Source organism: Vanellus vanellus (assembly GCF_965231255.1).
Source record: "Vanellus vanellus genome assembly, chromosome: 5".
NCBI classification, from domain to species: domain Eukaryota; kingdom Metazoa; phylum Chordata; class Aves; order Charadriiformes; family Charadriidae; genus Vanellus; species Vanellus vanellus.
This window is the reverse complement of record NC_138910.1, coordinates 12039255-12053020: the sequence shown is the minus strand read 5'-3', so window position 1 is coordinate 12053020 and position 13766 is coordinate 12039255. Positions and strand designations below refer to the sequence as shown.

Here is a 13766-nt window from a genome sequence, read left to right as displayed (position 1 = left end):
TATTTTATGAGACCCAGAGTGCACACTAGTGCATGGTATTTTAGTGTATCCCTGCTGCCTGTCTATTATTGCAAACAAGCCACCAGTGAGTACTGGTACACTCTGTTAGCTCATGAACTGGAGACATTGTGTGTAACGGCACAGAACAGCGGGGACGAAATCCTTTACGATTAGCGTGCAACAAAACACATACCTGGTATCATCCTGCGAGTTTGGGCTTCGCCTGCAATGAATGGTGAAATATTGTTTGTCTCTGTTGATGTTCTGTTCTGAGCAATGTGTGTCCCGCGTATAGCGTCCATGCAAACAGGCATAGGAGACGCTCCAGACTGATAGACCAGAACCGGTTCAGTTCAGCATGGCCACAGCAGGTCCCCTTTTGGCTGTGCCCCTGCTTTTGGCCACACACAATGCGAGTGAGGTCCAGGGAGGAAAGGCTCATTATCCCGCTCCCGACTTCAAGCCTGCAACCTGAACTGGCTTTTCAAATATTATTTTTTTCCTTCTGCATTAATGGAAATAGAATTTGATCCGTTCTTGTTTAAGCAAGTTAAGCTCGGTGGTTTTGTTTGTTTTGAGAAAAAGCATTGAGACCGGACTGTGGTCCGTCCTCGCTCCCTGCCTGCACTCCCACTGCGGACGCTGGGAGGGGGGGGACACCCCCAGGACACAGCAGCGTGGTAGGGCCGGGGTCTGCAATCAGAGTTTCCCTTGAAGAGCTATCTGATCCAAGCCGGGGGCAGGAGAGCTTGGGTTTTCCTCTCAGCTTGGATCCCCTCAGCAGGTCTCTTTTGGTCAGGTGATTCCCCTTGCCCTGCTTTGTAAGAGGGAGGAGGTGAAGTCAGCGCTGGCTGTCAGCTCTGTCTGCGGTGCAAACTCCAAACTCATCACGCGCTTCTTAGACCCGCTGCCACCTCTCCTCCCTGCCACACGCCCAGCGCCCTGCCCTGCTTCTGCTGTCGCAAGAGCCTGTCCTGGTCATCAGCTCTTCCCTGAGAAGCACTGCAGTTGCTTACATGCAAGTTAAATCTGTGAAAAATCAGAAAAGTAAAGCTGAAAATCAGCCTGGTCTGCGTAAGAGCAGTCAACTGCCTGCTGTGACTCACAGGAAGCCAGAGAAGTGTCTGCTGGGTGCATGGTCCTGAAGTCAGGCTTGGGTCCTCTGCTGAAGGACGCTGTGAGCCATCACTCAAATTTCATTTGAGAGCACTAGGTTGTAGAGCTTTTCCTCGTATGAAACAAAACCAAAAATTGCAGGAGTAGGCTGTGGAAATGGAGGCAGGAAATCCCAAGGAGGATGGAAACAGGGTTATGAGGGGGCTGAGGGCTGGCAGGGGACATGGGGACTCTGCTTCTGGCATGATTGCATGAGCTTCGGGGCACAATTGCACCACAGGTATGGTGTGATGGGCACAGTGCCAGGCTGTGGCTGGTGGACCAGAGCCGACTGATGCCTGGAAGCCACCAGGCTGTGTCAGCACAACAGCGAGCCTGCGTTAGCACACTTTGCCTACCTGTGGGGCAGGTTATCTCACGTAACACGCTGTGACCACTTCCAGGTTGGAGCTGGCTCTTGTCCCATCATCTCCAAGCAGGTGCAGAGTGAGCCTGGGGCCGGCCGGCTCCAGCCATGTATTCATGGCCTTTATTTCCTTATATCTCTTTCCCCCTCGGCCTCAGTTCTCTTCCTGCACATACCAAAGCGGTATCAGGGAGCCTCAGTATTAATGGGCTCTCCAGAAGTGCTGCTAGAAATAATAAAAATAACCACCCAATCCACAATTTTGGCCAGAGTACAGCAAATAGGTTCTGTGTCTAATCAGTTCTCCCTCTATTAGGAAAACAGGAAATTGTTTAAACTGAACGAACAGATGCTGGGAATAAAGAAAGAGGGGTAAGCTTAAAGTTTAAAGGGGAAAGTGCAGTAGCCACTGGAAGAGCCTGCTGCTCTCATGAGGTGATGCATTAGTATGATACGTGGCTTCTGACTATTCAGATTCGTGTTCTTTTCTACTTCCAGTAGCTTTAGGCACGGGTTGGACTCAGAATCCCTTGGTCCAGGCTTCCAAAATTTCCGGCCTTTCTCTACAACCCAGAACAAAGGCTGGCACACTGTCTGTTTCAAGTACGTAAACACACACAGTGGCAGAAGAACAGGTTAATAGCTGAATTTTGCTTGCAGTTACCAAGACATAATTCTTTCCTTTTACAAGGACTGTAATTTCAAGAACAGAAAATATCTATACTCAAAGCTTAACATTTCTAATCTGCCATCTATGACAGAAACATGAGGAGTTTTGACAAGTATTAAAAGATAGTTACATCTGCTTAGTGGGAAATGGCTAATTACTCTGTGTGGCACTATTATAAGTTATGGTGGACTATAACTGTAAGTCATGTGGCTCACAGAAGCTACCTACCATCCTTAAAATGAAAGAGTAAAGAAAGTAATATGTCAGCCAACACCTGAACAGATGAAGGCTGGAAAGATTTGGTGGGATCACCAGAACATTTTGTAAAGCATCAGTGCAAGACCTCATCAAACAAAAAAATAAGCCTTTTTAAACAGCCTCACTGAAAGCTCCTGGAAATGCAAAACCAAACTTCATAACTGAACATGTGCTCCGGCTCTTCTTCACTTTTTTCCACTATGCCTTTGAAAATAGGTAATGAATTAACATAAAATATTGCAAAAGAAAAAACGTGCTGCAAATATAAGAGAACAAACCTGAAAGAGAACGCTTCCTACCTTTTGTAATGAAATATCTTTATAGATTTCTCTTGTTGTTGACCCATAAAAGTGCAGAGACTTTAAGGACTGGTCTCCCAGCCTTCCGTCTGACTGCTGGCTCTGTTCCTTTGGAGGATACACATTTGATTTTTTCACATCTTGACTACAACTCAGAGCCCGAGTACAGTCCTGCCTGTCCTTCCTTTCTGATGATCTGACAGTGTTTGCAATTAGCCTCTGTAAAAAGGTGAACAGGTTTCTGGGATTCACTTTTTGCAAGTGATTTACAGATGATTGAGTAAACGGAACTCGTCTGCAGTCTGTTACTGCACTCAAGATTTGTGGGATGTTTTTTTTCTGACTAGCATTCCTAGGACGGAAAGACCTGTGACACTAGGAATGAAGCTCTGTTTGAACTATCCCACGTGGCTAATTACAGGAAAGCTGTGACATTTATTCCTGTCTCTTTTACCCCATAATTGAGCTCTAAGGTATTAAGCTATAAATTTCAAATTAAGAGAGAAATCCACATGGATAGAAAGCAACTTAATGACCTAGCCAATATTCATTAAGCACACTGTGACAAGCATATTCCTGGTGTCAGCCTGTTAGCTTTGACTGAGTGATTCCAAATTTGAATTTGGCCCATGAAAAACATTTAGATGAAATCTTGATCTTAAAACTCTTGTCTTACGACCCCTCACCCAGCATTTTTCTTGTAACGTCAAAGTCACGGTGTCATTCAAAGAGTAACAAAGGCTAGTTCTTGTAGTAATTTTAAGCAACCTCCACCACCAAAGGAAAAAGAAAGCATTAAAAAAAAAAAATAAGGGTTTATGGCACTTGTTTTGTATTGATGATATGCAAAGGGATCCCGTTCTGGGCCCCAAACCAGGTCCTGCCTGCAGGATATTTGTGTCTGGTACATATCTCTGGAGGAGATGAGGAATATATTTTTTTAAGATGCTATGAAAACATCTTGCTGTGCAGGCAGATGGCCACTTAATGGCAGTGCTTTGGTGGCAGTGGTGGGTCCTTGTAACAGAGCAAACTGAGAAATACTTGGGTCTCTTCCAACTGAAGAGGGAACATAGGGCTTGCAAGGTGTATGTTAGAAGGGTGAGCATCTTGCCTGCGCTTCCCAGATGGGTCACATTGGCCCTAGAGCATCAGCTGGGAGAGCACCAGACTTTGGGCAGGAGGGGCAGGAGTTTCGGTGCTGCTCAGGTGGCAGCTCATACATTCAGGGGGTCACCTACCCAATCCTACAGCCAGAGAGAGCCTGTGGCTGGTAGGTGTGATGGCAGGCTGCACCATGGAAGAAGGAAGCAGAATAAGGATCCTACGAGGCTGGTGAGAAGGAAAAGAGGTCACACTGAGACCTGTGTTTTTGTGACCACTCCTTGTGAGAAAGAGCAGATCATTTAATGGATTAGTGTGCAAAGCTGGTGAGGCTAATCCAGCTCTTGTTGGGGTTGGAGGTCTCTTTCCTCCAGTTCCTGATCTCAGAAGAGTGATCTATGTAGGGAAAAGCATAATTGTTTCTTCCCACGTCTCTGTTTTTAAGAACGTCTTGGATTTTAGGGGGGGAAAAGAGTCTAGGATGCTTTTATTGTGTCCCTGTTCCTGTTGAGTATTAAATTGCAATCTGCATTGGCTCGCACACTTTCTCTGTTGTGTTTTAAACAATCTCTGTTGTGAAACATATTAGATGGTAATGATTCCTGGATGTCCCGGGGGAAGTTTATGAGGACGATTCAGAAGCTTTAGTGCACTGCATTAAACCTTCAGTTGTCCTTGTAGAGGCTGAGAAATTGTTTTTGGTTTTGAAAGTCTTAATTGAGAGCAGTCATTAAAATGTTTGTAAGGCTCTGAACTAAAGGAAACATTTCATTAGGTAACACAGTTGATTTAACTGGCATATAAACAGGTCATGGGCTTACTATTAAGCAAACAATGTTCAGGCTCCCATTGTCAATATAAATATGTAGTATTTAAATAAAAAACCAAACCCTCGCCTCTGTTCCTAATACCATTTCAACAAGGGGGTTCGGAGTCAAAATTTCACAGCACAGACTGTCGTTCAAGAGAGGTCATGTGGACCCCTCCTGCCAGCATTTAGTGCCTCCTGGCATCCTTGTTACAAGTTCAGGACGTGACTTATGTAGAAAAGTCACATCAGGAAAGTTTTTGCTGCGTTTTCACTCCTTTTCAATTATGACAGAGCAGCTGGAAACCAGTCGGCTAACCAGCATGGTGTAACACAGCAGCTCTCTGTAGGCCGACATCAAGGCCTGCTGGGGCCCAGTTTGGGACTACTGCTCTACCTCAGCATATAAGTGTGGCTCCATGCAGTTGTGAAAGGAACAGGAATAGAAAGATGAAAGAACTCAAAACCACTTTGCTATTTCAATCTGGTCACCCTTTTCCCTTGTTTTTTTCTCTGCTGTGTCTCCCTCCTCTCTCTCATCAAACAACGGCTGTTTGTCTTTGCTTTCACAGCCCTTCACAACTTCTCCCCACCATGTTGCTCCTTTCTGCCTCAGTGGGCAATGTTTACACCAGTGCTGGAGAGCTAGTGATGCCTCGCTCCCCCACCTACTCGTATCCTTTGATCCTGGACCTCTATGCTTTCTCTTACTTCATAGTCACCCTGTGGAAGAACTCAGATACCCATAAAGTGCCCATCCTTGGTGTTGTCCATGCTTACATCTTCTCATGGACTCCATTATCCCCAAAATAATAAAAAATTAACAAATATTTAGCAACGGTTGGCAATATGGGTGATGAGATCTGACTTTCATTGTTTCTAAGAGGTAAGCCAAGTCAAGCCTGAGAGGATAAACCATACGTTTTTCGGCGTATTCATATCACTATGACTGTAGCTTTCCCAGGGATTTTACCTATTGGGTACATCAAGAAGACAAAACTATACTGACAACTCCTTGTGTAGTCAAGCCCTAGAGGCAGCATCAGTCCAAGCACCACCTGGGTAACTAGATAAGCCTGACCAAGCATGGCAGGTACTTGTCCTCCATGGTAAGTCATAGCAGCTACAAGTCGTGGATGCAGATTGTATGCAGGCTGCTGGAACCATGTTCCGATGGCTTGTGAATACCCATAGTTCTCTGACGTGGTATTTCTATTTCATTACTTTTTTTATTTTCAGTATGACATCACTAGATATTTAAAGCTAGATTCAGCCATGTAGGCTTGTTCAGGACTTATCAGGTACCAGTAAAGTCAATTATAATTATTGTTTCAGCTGCTTTGTTATCTAATCAAAGCAAAAGTTCTCCAGGGCTCTACCTGGAACTTTATTTTTGTGGAGAAGTACAATTTTGGTGAATGCTTTGATAAAACAGGAAAGGCTATTTTGGGGGAAGTTGCTTTGCTTTCGTACAGTGGACTTTTATTATTTTAAACACAGGAGTCTTTGTTTAAAAGAGAGAAGGCCTGCAAATTTTCTTGTTTACTTTGCCTTTGCTTCCCCTTCTGACAGGGGGTAAAACTTTATCCACCTAGTCCCTTGTCAGCTTAACCCCAAATTTCACTGTACGGTGTCCATGCTGGTTTTATTCACTGAAAAAGAAAAGAAAAAAAAAAAGGCAAGGAGTTAAAAATGCTGTGGCCAACTGAGCTTATCATGAATGCCAAAGGTTTCAGCACCTGATTTGGCAGGGAAACTTGGGGGAAATTCAGCAGTGTTGTAATCCACACATACCGTGATCACAAATGTTCCGCTCAGGATTAGACCATTGATACTGTAATGTAGAGTATCACAGATACATCACCAGTTGTTGAACCCGATTCCCCAATGTGGGACCATCCACCTGCTTTTCCTGCTGCTTCTTTCATCCTTGTCATAGGTCACCCTTGCTGCACATGTACCAGGAGCAACTTGGGGAGTATGGCAAATAGGGGAAGCACAAGATAAAACTGGGCAGAATTCAGTAGCTGATATTGCATGATGGTCAGGGCACCTGAGCTAAAGGTCCCTTCTGGCATTAGTCTCTGACAACTTTATTATTCTGCAACTCATGCTCAGTTTTCTAATGCATGGCTATAGCATCTTTGGGACCTTTGCTTAATTTGTCTGGGAGGCTTTCAGAGAATAGGGTTTCCTGGTAGCAGATATCATATTGATCACCTGTATCTCATCATTAACATACTGGCACCATCATCCCAGGTTTTGACTGAGTATGGGACAGAATTACTGCCTATTGAGATAATAAATCATTCTGGTTTTAGCATCAGATTAGTCAAGGCCAGCTAAAAAAAAGAGGAAAACTGGCAGAGAAACCCTAATAGTGGTTGAATGGAAAAGCATCAGCAAAACTGTAGTGCAAGATGTTTCCAAACTCTGTGGATCTGTAAGAGGACAGAAACATTCACATTTCAGAAGGGTTAAATGCTAGTCTCTAAGGAAGGAAGCAATAACCATGGTGTATCGCTGCTATGCAGGCTCCTGTCAACACTGCACAGAGATGTCTATTTCCAAAATGAAAAATCTCTCTCAAGATAAAGAGTCATTTGTTTCCTTTAGATATGGTTGTGGCTTTGTTGGAGAGGCAGTTTTTGGAAGAGGGTACAGTTACTTATTGCAGCACCTCTGTTCTGTGGAGAGATGGCGGTTTGGCAGGTCCAGGGTTGGGTGGTGGAGCTCAGCTGGCCAGGTGGACTGGTTCTCCCTTTCAAGGATTGGAGCTGTAAGGAGTGAGGGGAAGAGGGAGAGGGAACACAGCTCTAAAGAGGCTTTCTCTTATCACCTCCCTGGACCTGTTTCCTCTCTTCACTTGCTTTATTTCTGTCTGTCTGAGATGTTGAGAGCAACACTCAGGGAGATGTGGCTAAGCATTTTAAGATGAGGCAGAGGAGGAGCGTGGAGTCGCTGAGACATAGCCATGCATCCTCCTGACTCTCGATGTTTCTCCAAGACTCTCACATCCTGCTGAAGTTTGCTTGTAAAGTCATTGTTAGAAGGCATTTTCATGCTTCCCCACAAGAAAAAAAAAAAAGTAATGCAGAGTCCCTTTCTGCATTAGGCTCAGGACCACATTTCCTCCCACAGCCTCTGTGGAAGACCAGGGTTATAAATTCTCCATGCCCTCCTGGCTCTCCTGCCTGCCTTCCTGGCTCCCTTTCCTAGGGCCAGCCCATGCTTTCCAGGGGCAGGTTAAGCCAACCCTGATATTCAGGGCTTGGGATGAGGTTGTGCTCCTCAGTGCAGGTGTTGAGAAGCCCCAGAGCACTGCTTTCTCTATCCTGTTTCCGCAGAGAAGCAGGAACCTCCCTTGGCTGCAGCTCGCTCACAGACAAAGGGAAGGTCCCAGCTGATCCCTGCTGCCAGGACCTAGCTGCTTAGGTGAGGGGTGGGTGAGTGGCCACAGCCTTTTCCTGGCTCTAGCAAGCCATTTGAGAGGGGACAGTCTGGGAGGACCTCAGCTGTGCATACCTGGACAAACAAGACTGCACTGGTCCTATTTTCCCAACTTGTCTTCAAAGACACGCTGGAAAAGGAGTCTTTATTTTTTATTGCTCACATATTGATGTCCCAGATGTCGGGACATCACAAAGGCCAAAGCCAGTTTTACTAAGTAAATACTATACTTTTAGTTCATTCAGTGAGATTGTTTCCTGGAGCAATCTGGGCTGCGCAGCATCCCGTCTTGCCTGGGGAAGACCAGAGGTATCTCCCATCAAAAGGACTCTAAGCCAAGAAAGGCCTGTCCTGCCCAGTTCCCAGCTCTCCCAGTGATCCCAGCACATGTCCTTTCATAAAATGGCCGAGCCTTCCCTTGTGTTAGCAGTGTTAGAGCAGAGAGAGGGGCCTTTGAAGGGACTCCATGAAAAGTGCTGACTGAGCCTGAGCAAGGGTTGTTCTACTGAGAAAGGACTCAGGCTCCTGCTGGGACACTGAGGCTCGAGAGACCAGCTCAGGTCAGGTATCATCCAAGGCTCTCTGCACAGATCTCCAAGGGAGTCACCTACTGAAAATGGGATGAATGATACCTGTTTCTTTTTCTTAACTGCTTAGGGACCCTATAGATGCCTTCTGGTTCTTCTCCTCCTTTGAGCTGTGGTACCTCAGTGGATTGCAGACACCAGGGCAAGCTGGTGGAGTAGAGAGTTCAGTTTGTAGCATGAGGTTTTATACTCGCTCTGATCTGAAGCCAGCAGCCATAACATCTCTACGCCTCTGCCCCACTAGTGAAAAACAAGCAGCCCAGAGGATGGGTATAAAAATAGCTCCTTGAGTAAAATCTATTTCCTCTGTATCTAGTCGTGTGTCTTGAAATACATGTAGTGTGGTGGGAAGGGGGGAGTTGTTCTGTAGCGCTTGGCCCGTCGAGCTAACAGGAAGGTCATCCTGAAAGAGCAACGGGAGCATGTGGATGGCTTGCGTCTTGTGTTTCCTCTGAGGCCAGACTAAATTTAGCAGATTCACAGATGGACATCGGACTGTAATCCATCTGGGACTGCAGGGGAAAGAGTGGGATCTGGGTTGTTTGCCGAGGCTTTTTGCTGTGTAACCAGCTTCAGTGAGCCACCATTCGTTATTATGTTCCTCGTGGGTTTTTGCCTTGCTCAGTAGGCTGTAACTTACTCCCGGATCCTTACTGCCTTTTCCCTGAAATGTTTAAGGTTTAAGCATGAAGGAAAAATAAACCGCTGGTTCTAGGTTCATTCCTGACATCCCTGCTAACTTAATATCAAACTCTGGATGTACTTTTTAATAGCATCATCACAAAGGTTGAACCTATAACTGGTACTTGCAAGAACTGCAGTAACACAAATACTAATGATTGATGATTTTGGCTTCCCCAGAAAGTTGCCTCCTCACTCTTTCAGCTTCCAGACAGTTAAAGGGACTAATCCTAAATGCAGTATTTGCACCCTGCAAGGCCTGTATGCTGCTGGGCTGGTCCTTCCGTTGCTAATCTTAAACAAATATTTTATGAGTATGTTTTGAAATGAACTAGCTCTGCTAAAAATCCCATTTCCCTGACCAGTCTGAGCCCCAAACAGGCAGACTGCAATGCAAAGCACATGTGTATTAAATAATATATTTCAAGTAATTGAAATTATGTTTCTGCATATCTGCTTCAGCACACTGCACAGATTTGATATATTGATCCTGACACAAGAAGCCTGATTTTCCTGTCATTTACGCAAGCATTTTGTCAGAGCAGTTATTCCCAGGTTACACATTTTGCAAAAGAGCCTGAACCAACGTCAACTTTGCTTAGTTCAGATTAATCCCAAATTCTAGGAAGCAGACTTAATGTTATTGTCACTATGATGGTCTAAAAATCGTAGGCAGGAGGTTATTTACATAAATCCCAGCATATTTTTTTTCCATTCATGTTAACTGGTCTCACAAAAGATATTATCTCTTCTTACAAATGTTGTCTGTAATGCCAGAATTGTATTTTTCTTTTCTTTAAGGCAGAGAGCATATTTGACTATATTTTCCTTAAATCTGTTTAAATAAGTCTCTCACAGTTCAGAACAGCTAAAGAACAGTTCCCTTTTTATTATAAGAGGTTAAACCATTCCTGTCTTTGGATGTCCTGAGCATTTATTAAAAGGTGCTGTTTTACATATGTATCAGGTATTCTTCATAAATTCATTTAATAATTATTGATTTTGCAGAACTGTAATGCAGTGAAATAAGTATTTTTTTTCTTTCTAGTGTTTGCATAATACAAATTAAATTTTACACAGTGTAAAAATAGAGAGAGATAGTTGCTTGCATATTGCAGTAAACGTTGGGATGGCCCCCAGTCTCTCTAAAGGTGTGCTTTCCAACAGAAACAGTAGTACACTATCCAACACTTCACGTAATAAAGCAGCCCTGACTTCTTCTCTTAAGCAAGACAATTTGCAGCTCATGTGTTGGTAACTCGTTTGCACGAAGGGGACCTAAGGTTCAACGTTTCTTCACCAATCACATTAAACTTCCTGACGCCAAACTACAATTTATTGCCCTTTGCTTTTGGAAGCCAAAGATATTACGAGTTAAATAGTAGCACCCAGTGTTCATATTTCAAGGGCATTTTTCTATTTTCTAGACTAGGGAGGAACACTGAAATCTTTCAACTCAAGATACACTTGAAAAAAGTATTTTTAGGTCTTCATACATTTCGTTACTCCGTCCAGACTGTACCCAGCTCTTTATTTCCTCTGCAGATTTCGCGTATCTTCAGAATTTTAAGTTAATAGTTGCACTTTGCCAAGGAATATACCCACTTTCCTTGGAAATCTATGGGAATTGCATTTAGGTATCAGAGAACAGATTCTGGCATTAAGAACCAAATGGCATTCTTCAGGAAAGCACTGAAGAGTTTATTAACTCTGCAGGACTCTCACTCAGTGAAATAAGCACATTTTTCCTTCTACCGACTGCAAAAGTCAAATTAAGTTTCATGCAGTGTGAAGGAATCGGAGCGGTCTTGCTGCAAAGGAAAGCCATTCTAACCCATGGAAAAGCTTAGTAAAAAAGAGTTTTTTGCAGGGATGGCAGGGGAAGGTCGTTCAGGCTTTACACCTCAGTAGTCTTCATGGCCATTGCACATCTGTTCAGACAAAGCTGCTGCAGTTGTGCTATGCATACACAGTGCTGCTTCACAGGACCACTGCTTTGTACATACCCTTCACCTGGGAGCTATACACGTTCTGCAATGTTCGATCTGCTATAGCCTTTCCTTATTTTGAAGATGTGTCTTTTTGTATGGAAAGATGCAAAAATACACATTCTGCCCCCCATCAGCTTGCTCACTGCTGTCATAAAACTTGCCACGGGACATGCAGGCACAACGGAGACGGGCCTGATCTCGGCAGCACTGAGGGCTGGTGCTTCTCTCTGCTGAGCAAAAGATAGTCGGCCAGATGGAAATACCCATTTTGTCTCCCATAGGGTGACTGAAGCTCTTCGAGCATCAGATGTGTCCTGTGCTTCTGCAAGCAGCCAGGATCTACCGTAGTGAGTGTGATCACTGACACCAGGAGGTAGTACAACAGTACAGGCGATGCAACATTCCTATGCCTTACGGCTTTTGCAATAAAATCTGAACAATAATGACAGGAGAACCAAGGCAGATCAAGGAACTGATCTAAGCTAAAATGAAATTTTTTCCACCCTAGGTTAATTTTAACCTGGATCCGTTTGCGAATCAGATTCGCTGTGAGGCTGCACAAACATTTCTGTTGGCACAGGGGAAGCGGCAGGAAGGCACCTGGGAGAGACAGAAAAGGCAACAAAGAGTTTTGGCAGGGCTGTTGGCTCTTGACAGCTCAGAGTGCTCATGGAACTATCATGTAATGTGGAGCTGTTACGTACCAAGAGATTGGCTGAACATTGGAATTAAAACATACTCCATGACATCATGTACTTGTCCCTCTCACAGAAAGACATCAGTTTTTTTCTGTCTTGCAGTGACTGGAAATGCCAATGTGTACAAGTCCAGCTTTTGGCAATGCCTGATGGTACCAAGCAGAAGGAGGATTTCTAGAGTATTTGGTGCTGGACTACCAACCGCTCACTGGCATTCCCGGGAGCAGCATTTCTGTACAGGACATCAGCAGAAATCCTGCCTGCCAGAGAGAAATCCTAGAAATGCCATTATTGCTAGTCTGTGGACACTTAAGAATGAAAGCGGTGGGCAGAGGTGCTCCACACTGATAGAAGCAGAGGGGTTGTTTTCTAGCCAGTCATTCCACCAGCTGATAAAAATACCTTAACAACTATTTTTTTTTTTTATTCTCCACACAGCAGGCTGCGTGTTACGTGTGCTCTTGTTATTTATGCCCACCATAAGTTTCAATAACAGCTTTCCAGATTCTTTTATGCTTGTCTTAGATGTGGTGTTGTAAATCAGAAAGCTTTGCCATCCTAAACATTGCCTGGTAAGAATTCCTCTGCGTTCTCTTTTTACCCTAGAAAAAAGGGAAGTGGAAAATACAATTAATGCTATAATTTGGCCCAAATAAATAAAGGCTTTTACAATATTGACATTGAATTTTATTTTAATTCCAGTCCAATTCCTCCAGACTGGCCAAACGGAATATTTTCTCTCAACTAGCAAATGACATGTCCCAGTTTTTTTAATTTTTCTTTTAGCTTGTCTTGAACCATAATTGTGTTGGATACCGGGTGGGGAGATAGGCAATGAACAGAACTTGCAATTTTTTTCAAAACATTTCAGGAAAATAGTCTGAATACTCTTCCAATTAAAAACCAAAACCAAAACCACAGTAAACAAACAAACAAAAAAAAAAAAAAACAAAAAAAAAAACCAAAACAGGTATCAACTTACTCTAAGGAAGGAGAAATGCCATTTAAAGAAAAAAATTAGCTGTGGTTTCTACCATCCAAATAGAACAACCTCAGGCAAGTTGAGACAGGCAGGTCAGAGTACTTTTGTTGCACTATTAGTCTGCAGTTGCCAAAACAACAACTCACCTTTGTCATGCACAAGTGGGTGAGGCTCCTGTTTGTCTTGGAAAGCAGACCATGATGGGCTGAGATACGCTCCTGATTTCCCCCACTGAGGCCCAACACGGTGAGACAGGAGCCAAAACATGTCCAAAAGGCAGCGCTTTAATGCTTTGTGTCTTCCATCATTGGGTATTGCAGTAACTCCCAAAGATAAGTCTCTGCTCTAATGGAGATAAGTGCTTCAGGAAATGAACACAAAACCTGCTTTAGATTTTTATTTCGCTCTTTTTTGCTGAAGGGTTGGGTTTTTTTTTATTCTGACCAGTAGCTTGTTCAGAATGTGTCCACCACCCACCATAGCTCTCCAGAAACCAATTCATACCATACTAACATAACATGATAATGGCTCCACTTACTGAGCCTCATATGTTAAACTGGTTTCTGAGGTGAGGCTCTTTGCTGCAGCTACGTTTGAGTGTAACTCATCTGGTGGTACTGCTGGTGGGTCAGTCAAGGCCTCTCTGCTCACACAAGACCTTGCTGAAGCCGGAGAGCCAGTCCAGGGGCAGGTGAACCTGCACTGAGGTCTTGGAG

General features: G+C 44.0%; 1 protein-coding gene across 4 annotated transcripts in view; it reads left to right on the top strand.

Annotated features, from left to right (window-relative positions):
* Positions 1-13766, top strand: part of KALRN (kalirin RhoGEF kinase) — a gene marked incomplete at its 5' end in the record, with an annotated part of 529922 nt that overhangs the window by 431241 nt on the left and 84915 nt on the right. The window lies entirely within an intron of this gene.